The sequence below is a fragment of the Camelina sativa genome, chromosome 10 (assembly GCF_030686135.1).
Source record: "Camelina sativa cultivar CO46 ecotype springtype chromosome 10, ASM3068613v1".
In the NCBI taxonomy this organism is placed as follows: domain Eukaryota; kingdom Viridiplantae; phylum Streptophyta; class Magnoliopsida; order Brassicales; family Brassicaceae; genus Camelina; species Camelina sativa.
The window spans coordinates 14,620,651-14,629,273 of NC_141889.1; the positions used below are offsets into that span (position 1 = coordinate 14,620,651).

Sequence of the window (8,623 nt, forward strand, 5' to 3'; positions counted from 1 at the left end):
TCACATGGCATTGTACTGAAACAGATCCTAAGGTATTTGAGAGGAACAATAAGCTATGGAGTGACATACAAGAGAGGAGCACCAGATATTGTTGGCTATAGCGACAGTAGTCACAACACGGACCCTGATGACGGAAGAAGCACCACATGTCATGTGTTTTATCTCGGAGAAGCTCCTATAACTTGGTGTTCGCAAAAACAAGAAATAGTGGTTTTGTCCTCATGTGAAGCAGAGTTAATAGCAGCTACGGAAGCGGCTAAGCAAGCCATATGGATTCAAGATTTACTGAGTGAGATCACCGGGAAAAGGTATTTGAAGACTATGATCGGCATTGACAACAAGTCGGCCATAGAACTTACAAAGAACCCGGTTTTTCACAAGAGGAGTAAACACATACACAAACGTTTTCATTTTATTCGTGAGTGTGTGGAGAATGGACGACTTGAAGTGGAACATGTACCTGGGGAAGAGCAGCATGCAGACATCCTTACCAAAGCCTTGGCGAAAAACAAGTTTCCTGAAATGAGAGAGATGATCGGAGTTCAAGATCTCATGAAGAACAACTTGAAGCTTAAGGAGTATATGTTGGATAACACTACAAGAAAACATGCTATTTGCGACTCCAGTAATCGTCGCTCAATAGTCGCAAAAAAGGGTTTTGCGACTCCTTAGCAACTATTTGCGATGGTCGCTAGAAAACGGTCGCAAAATTTGTTGGTCGTAACATGGTGGCTTATTTTCGACGGATTTAGGACTCTGTAATATAGTCGTATATTATCGACGTTTGTGTGACCGTATATGGTAGTTGCAGTTTCCGACTAAACTGCAACCAAGTCTATTTGGGGACATTTTTGTGAATGTATAGAATAGTCCTAACATTTTTGTGATTGTATAGAATTAGGACGGTTTTGGGACTAATGTAAGAGTCTGTGTTTAGCGACTATTTTTGTAATTTGGATTGGTCACGAAGTGTTCACATTTTTTGAATTGGTTTGGTCACAAAGTAGTTACATTTTTTGAATTGGTTTGGTCACAAATTAGTCACGGTTTAGCAATCCTAAATCTGATTAATTTCAGATTTTGAAATGATATTAATCAAAAGGAACGATGATTTAAGGTATTAATCATGCAAACTTATCATCCTAAACATAAAGATCCTCCAAAAAGTATTCAAAAGCAAAACAAGTTCATTAAAAAAAAAAGGGGAATTGCAACACATTCAGTTGGAAGCAGTATTAGAGGAAGGGGAATTGGCAGCTGGACTGGAGGCTGGTGTGGTGCCCCCGTCAGTGGATTGTGCATTGGTTGCAGGTGCGGTAGTTGGATGATTCAGGAGGAGAAACCATAAAAGCTTCGAACCCAGGATTTTTTCTTTCATGAGGAAAAGCCTCTTCAGCTCAGCTTGAGACTCTCGGTGTTCCTGATCACATTGTGCATTCTCAGCCTCGTGTTCAGAAATCTTGCGCCGAAGTTGATCTTGAAGCTCCCCAAGAATTGTTGGAGAAGCGCTTGCATCACTCTCTGTCCTTTTCCTTTTCTTTAGTGTCTCCACAAGTGATCCAAGTCCAAATGGGTTGCCTTTGTGGTCTGTATGAGTACACTAAACCAAGAGATAAAAAAACAAGATAGAAACGAATTTACCTGAAAGAATAATTCATTTCTTTCATCAAGGGTAAGATTTTGATGTGTTGAACTCTCTGAACCATCTGGACCATCTTCCTCCGTTTCAGCTTGTCTCTCTTCTATGGTCCTCTCATACCTCTCAGCAACTTGTTTGGCTTTTTGATCCACAAATGTTCCATCCGGACGAGTGTGTGTTTTAAGAAACACTTCCACCAGTGACACAGGACGCCCCAACTCTTCCTCCTACAATGATAGTGAAACAGATTAAATCATGGAAATATCAGAAAAACATGGAAATATCAGAAAAACTTTGAGCTGAATTCGACAAAAGAGAAGTCTTACCATCTCTTGATGAATTTGCACAAATGATTTCTGACCAGCTAAGTGTTTGTGCACTCCAAGACATCCACGATCAGAGTTTCTGCACTGTGAAGCATTCTCAATGGCATCAGGGGTGTTCCAATATTCGCACATAAGAGGCCATATTTATCACCAATCCATGGTGGTTGTACACCACTCCTCTTAGCTTGACTGACAATTCGTTTCATCCTTTTCTTGGCTATCTTCAAGAAACCTGCTTTAACGAGCTCAGTAATGCCGATATCCCAATTGTACTTCCGCTACAGTAACACAAAGTTTAGTTAGAAACAATACCAATTCATATATAGAGTACAGAAATAAGGAGTAAACCTTACCGCAAATGTCCTGAAATATCGCTCTTGAATGGGCAGTGGAGTAAACTTCCAACTGTAGTAAGGCCCATCAAACTTTCTCCTCAAGATTCCAGAAATCTCTCAAGACAGCTGGCCTTTCTGCCGGTTAAACCTGTTACATAAACTGAGTAAGTCTACTACTAAATATGGACTTGAAACTGTTGAAACAAACTAATGAATATCAAACAACAAATGAGTAGTTGAAACAAGGATTTTTTCAAGTATCTACTTATGAATGAATGAATGATGCAATCAAACAAACAAACATAAGTATGAATGATCAGAATGTAAATGCAAGGTGTTTCAATTCCCTTATGATGTTGTAGCATAAAGGATGTCAATCCATAAAGAGTGTGATATGTAAGCAGTCAAGATGTGATCAATGCATTCAAGTTAAGCCAAATATCAAGTTGATTTGTTTCTAACAACCTAATGACAATAATGAAATAAAATGAACTAAGGCAACTTAAGACAATACTAATGCTGAATTAAACTGTAGAAAAAGTGCAATAAACAAGACTAAGCAGAATTAACTAATAAGCAGAAGAAAACATGAACAGAACAATGCATAAGCAAGAAAGTAAAATGGAGCTCGACCTAGCACTCGGTCGAGTGCATGGTCGAGTGGGAGGTCGAGTTGACAAGCGAATGAACAGAAACAGAGCAAATAATGAAAACAGAGCAAACAACAAGCAATTAACGATACTTAAACAGGGAAATCAATAAACAAAGAAAATCCTAAGGATGGATTCATGGGATGGACTCAAGCTATGGCTATCTAAGTTGGTCAACAAACCTCAATCAACAATGAGCTATCTCTAGACAATGATCTTCTAATACATGTTAATCCATTCTCATGACAATAACAATCAAGCCAAGATACTTGTTAGACCTAGTTCTCACTAGCTATTACATATCAAAGCAGGCATTAAAACCCAGATCATCAATGTCAAAAATCACTTTAAACATCTAATCTCTTAGCATGCTTCATGATAATCTCTAGCATTAGCCTTATCTAACAACTTAGACATTGGTGTGATGCTAAGAAGCTTAAGATCTATCCTTACCCTCTCAGTATAAGAATAGCATAGAGCATATCTAATCTAGAAGAGATATATAACAATCAAGCTTGACCAATCTAAACAACCATAACCCTTATCCAGCCTAATCCATCCCTAAGATCCTAAGCCACTAATAAGATCTAAAAATCATCATGAAGAACACAAACCCAGAAATTAATGAAACTATCATGACTAGAAAGATGAGATAAAGATGAACAATATTGAACAAAGAAGTGAAAGCAAATATTCAACAGATTCAAAGTTATCAAGGTTACAAATGTGTGAAAATCTAGAGAAAAGATAAGAGATGATGCAATAAAGTAAAAGAAGTTAAAAATGGCAAAAACTAGGTTATGAGGTGGCTACATGGTCTCCAGGGTCTCACTTTTTTCGGCCACAAGTGCAAGTACACATATATATAATAAAGAGAGAAAAGGCCTATTTAGCTAGAGGACAAAACAGAGAGGCGGCAGTCAGCTCGACCATGTGCTCGGTCGAGTGCATGGTCGAGTTGTTGGTCCGTCAAGTAGCTTCAGTCTTCGATCTGGCATGATATCTGTTCAGTAAAATCCGTATAACTCTGGTACAACACCTCCGATTGACTTGAAACCACCGGCATTAGAAACATAACTCCATGTTCTACAACTCTCATGAAGGATGCAGAAGCTGAATCGCAACGGAAGATCTTCATTCGGATCGATCTTTGAGGAGCTCGATATATTCATCCGACGGAGTACTCGACCGTGTGCATGCTAGTGCTGTGGTCGAGTGGACTTCCGAACCTTCCTGATATTCCCTATCCTCTTGTTTAGCTCCAGAAATAACAGCAAGTCCTTCCTTACCCTTTTAGAGCTCCATAATACCTAATAATACTCCAAATGCACAAATGTGTGCAATGCATGCTTCTAAACATCCTAAGTGCATATTTGGACAGAAATGGTGATAAAAGCTAAGTAATCACTTCTATATGATGCAAAACATGAACTAAACAAGGCCTAAAATATGGTAAAATATAGTGACATCAACACCCCCAAACTTAGTCTTTGCTTGCCCTCAAGCAAATAAACAAGACATGAGTAGGAAGGTGAGGTTTGAAAGTGGGATCTTAGAACCTAACAACTTACTAATGAGCTACCTAGAATCAATGTCCAAGTTACTAGTACTATGATGCAAGGTGAATGAGCTGTACTTAAAAACTTTAGACAGACCTATTACAACCTCTACTGATTCAAGCCTTAGATATCCACATGCATTCAGATCAATCATTTCCTTTAACATTCATTAAGCAAGAACATGAATCAGATTGTGCAATGTTTAAACTCATTTGGCTTGGAGATAAAGGTTTAGAGACAAGGATGGTCTCTCTTTAGAGTGGGGCTCATTAAGTCAAGGTTCTCTCATAAAAATAGATTGAGCTTTAGAAGAAGGCTAAAGGTAAGAACTAATAGACACATACAAGAACAAAACCTTGTCTACCCAAAGGCACCCAAAGTGTTTGATCCTAACATTCTAATCCCAAGTGGTCCTAATTCTACCCTTTGTCTTCTTCTCTTCTCAAGTACCCTTTTTCTCTTTTTGTTTTTAAGCCTTAGGAGAGGTTTCTTATTTGAATCAACTAGTGGAATGGGGACTTCTTTCTAATTGATATGGTTCCCTTTTCTTCTTAATCTTTAAGACATAAAAGCTTTTTGCTAGACTCTTCTTTTCTTTCTTTCTTTTCTTTAGTTAGAACCATCTTCAACAATCTTTATACTTCCCATTCTTTCACTTGAGCTTAAATTCTCTTAAACACATTCCCCTCCTAAAGACTCTAACCTTTTCTTTCTTTTTTTTTTTCTTTTCTTTTCTTTTCTTTTCTTTTTTCAAAACAACCAAGTCCCAAACCCAACAATTAAACCACCTAGTCCTATCTAGTTTGAAAATTGCAAACTAGAACTACACAAGGCTTTACTCTTGTCAGCTCAAACCTAACACTTTCTACCAAGCTCAATTCCAAAAAGGCCTCACACACTCAAGAATAAACATGGCTTGAAAGAAGGGTTGGTTAAGGGTAGGAGAAACTGATTTAAAAGTGAAATCAGCTATTTGGATCAACAAGAGTGGTAAAAAGGAAAAAGATGATCCAAATATGTGTATGGTATCCATGAGTTTAAAACAATGCACAACCAGATAATTACAACTCAATATTAGGTTCTTATAAGTAGGAAATGACATCAAATCACAACATGCTTCCATTTAGACCAAAATGCAATATAGGAATTCAAGGCTTGGTTCAATCTTATGTTTCTAGCTCACTCAACTAGCATCAAAGTACTATTAACTTGGGTATTGATCCTAGTCTAGCTAATTTAAACAAGTTAAAAAGGCTGAACTCATCATAGATCCCTAATGCAAATATGAAACAGTCCTACATGAAATATATTAACAAGATCCTAATATGCAATGCAAACTACATGAACACTCTTTTTTTTTGTAAAGATTTTTGCAAAAATTTTCAAATTTTTAGGTTTTTCTATGCCATAGATGAAATACAAGTACTAACATGATTATGCTAAAAATTTGAAATAAGAAAACAAAACACAACATCAAATGTCATCTCAAACCCTCCCCCAAACTTAAATTACACAGTCCCTTGTGTAAGAGAAATTTGAAGGAGGATTTAAGAATCAGGAAACAACACAAAAACAAAAAATGCAATGTTATATACAAATATAGAGTTGGAGTATTACTTGGGATGGGCTAAGGGTGGGATTCATTTGATATCCACCAATTGCTTAAAGGACCTCCATGCTACCTGACCAACCATAACAATAAAGAAAACAAGATCAAAATAACAAGAAACTTAAAGCCAATATGTACAAGGATACCTTTGGGACTTCCTCCCAACTGAGCTTGTTTAAAGTCTCTAAGCTTGACTTTGCATACTTCTTATGCTTTGGAAGGGTTATAGAGAGGTGATGAAGTCCCCTATGTTCTTAAAGATTCCATTGCTCTTCTTATTCCTGGGTCAATGCTAAAAGAGCTGTGTCTGCTAATAATACTCAGACCTTGTCTTGCTTTCTTTGGAGAGGAACTTCTCACTCTACCATGAAGCTTCTTGATTTGCCCCCTTATGTCCTCATCCTTAGTTGTTAAATCCCTCACTGAATCATGTAGAATGTTGATAGTTTGAAGCTTAAACAGACCATTGAAGGAAGGATTTCTTGGCTCTTGTTGTTGATGAAGCTTGGGGATGAAGTCTGGGCATTTTGGGTGACTTGGTACCACTCGGTCGAGTGACTTAAGGTGCTCGGTCGAGTGGCAGGTCGAGTGGTAGGTCGAGTGGAAGGCCGGGTGACCTAAAATCTCTGTTTCTACCCCATTCACTCCCTGAAAGATTTCAGACTCAGTTTCATGACCTTTCTTTTCAATCCTGAAGGTCTGCCCATCAATAGTTGGCTTCTTCTGCTCAAGCTTTTTAACTTGTGGCTTCTCTTTCATTTCAACATCTTGTAACAAAGGTTCATGACTCAAGACCATCAATGCCTTCTTATCAATAGAAGCCTTGTACTTTTTCAGCATTTGCTCTTTAAACCGTCCTGGAAATGGTAAAGGTGGCTGATAGGGAGGAGGAATGAACCGAACCGGCTTGCTAGATTCTTGAGCAATGACTCGATCAGGCACTCAACCAGGCACTCGACCGTGTGCATGGTCGAGTGTATGGTCGAGTGGTGTCTCAAGCTCAGTTCTCTTCTCATTCTGCAGCTCTGGTTGAAGAAAATTCTCCCCAACTTGGTTGTCACTGTCCTCAGTGAGCTTTGAAGGTAGTTCTTTGAGAGAGATAGCTTGGGCAGTGGCATACTCCTTTAGATTGTCAATTGATGTCCCATTGAGTTGTCTAGAAGACGAAGATTCACTCTTGCTCTCAAGGTGAAGGATTCTGCAAGTTAAAGCTTCAATCTTGATATTAAGGGCACCATATGTGGAGTCTATCTTGTTTTTCATCTCTGTGAGCTTAGTACTTTTTTCCATATCTCCAATAGCTTGGCCTTGTAGCAGTTGTTGAAGCATACTCTTCATCTCTTGATCTAGAGCAGGAGCTTGTTGGAGTTGTTGTGGAGGATAGACTTGAACCATAAACTTCTCATCATCACAAACAACATGTACATGCTTTTGTTGGGTTAGAAGTAGTTTATCTAGCTTCTCAAGCTTCTCATCTAAGGCTTGCAGTTCCTTTATATGCCCTTCCTCATAAGCAATACCTTCTCTTAAGCTTCTATCATATTCCTCACTGTAATTGCCATTGGACTGAGCAAAGTTCTCTACTAAGTCCCAACCTTCATCTACATCTTTATTCATGAAGCTTCCATTGGAGGCTGTGTCTAGGAGCATCCTGATCTTGGGAAGAACACCTCTATACAAAGTACACAACAAATATTCCCTGCTGAATCCATGATGTGGGCATTGTCTCTGGTAGCCTTTGAAGCGCTCCCATGCTTCACTGAAAGATTCACCATATTGTTGGAGAAATCCTGAAATGGCATTCCTCAAATGTGCAGTTCTTGAACTAGTGAAGTATTTTGCAAGGAAGACTTTCTTACAATCAACCCAAGAGGTGATTTTTCCAGAATGTAGAGTCTTCTCCCACTGATGTGCTTTATCTCCTAGAGAAAAAGGAAACAACCTCAGCTTCAAGGCATCCTCACTAACTCCATTGATATTGGTAAGGCTACAGAGCCTATCAAACTCATCAAGATGTGCAAGGGGGTCTTCACTAGGCAGTCCATAAAATCTGTTGCTCTGAACCATTGAGATCAAACTAGTCTTGATTGTGAAGGTTGTGTTGTGGACAGGAGGAGACACTATCCCATATCTCTGAGTATGAGTAGTGGGAGCATCACTATCACCAATCTTCCTTCTTCTTGGAGGTTCAATCTGATCTTGTTGTAGTTCCATTTCCACCTCTTCTTCTGTTTTTTTGAGACTCTGAACAAGTGCTCGACCAGGTTCTCGAACAAGCACTCGACCGTTTGCATTGAGGTACTCGGCCGAGTGCCTAGTCGAGTGGTACCTGAAAATGAAAACACAAAACCAGAACAAGAGAGAGGTGAGTAATAGAATCAAAAGTAACATAGCTTAATCTTGAAACAATGAAATCTCCACTGGAACATATAAACACCCTAATGGCAACGGCGCCAATTGAAACAAGGATTTTTTCAAGTATCTACTTATGAATGAATGAATGAT

At 38.6% G+C, this 8,623-nt stretch overlaps 1 non-coding gene across 1 annotated transcript; it reads left to right on the forward strand.

Moving 5' to 3' along the window:
* The first annotated feature begins 7,823 nt into the window (after window positions 1-7,823).
* Window positions 7,824-7,929, forward strand: LOC147936151 (small nucleolar RNA R71). Its single transcript, XR_015569764.1, has one exon. It is a non-coding gene; the product is annotated as a small nucleolar RNA R71 (small nucleolar RNA).
* The last annotated feature ends 694 nt before the right edge of the window (window positions 7,930-8,623 follow it).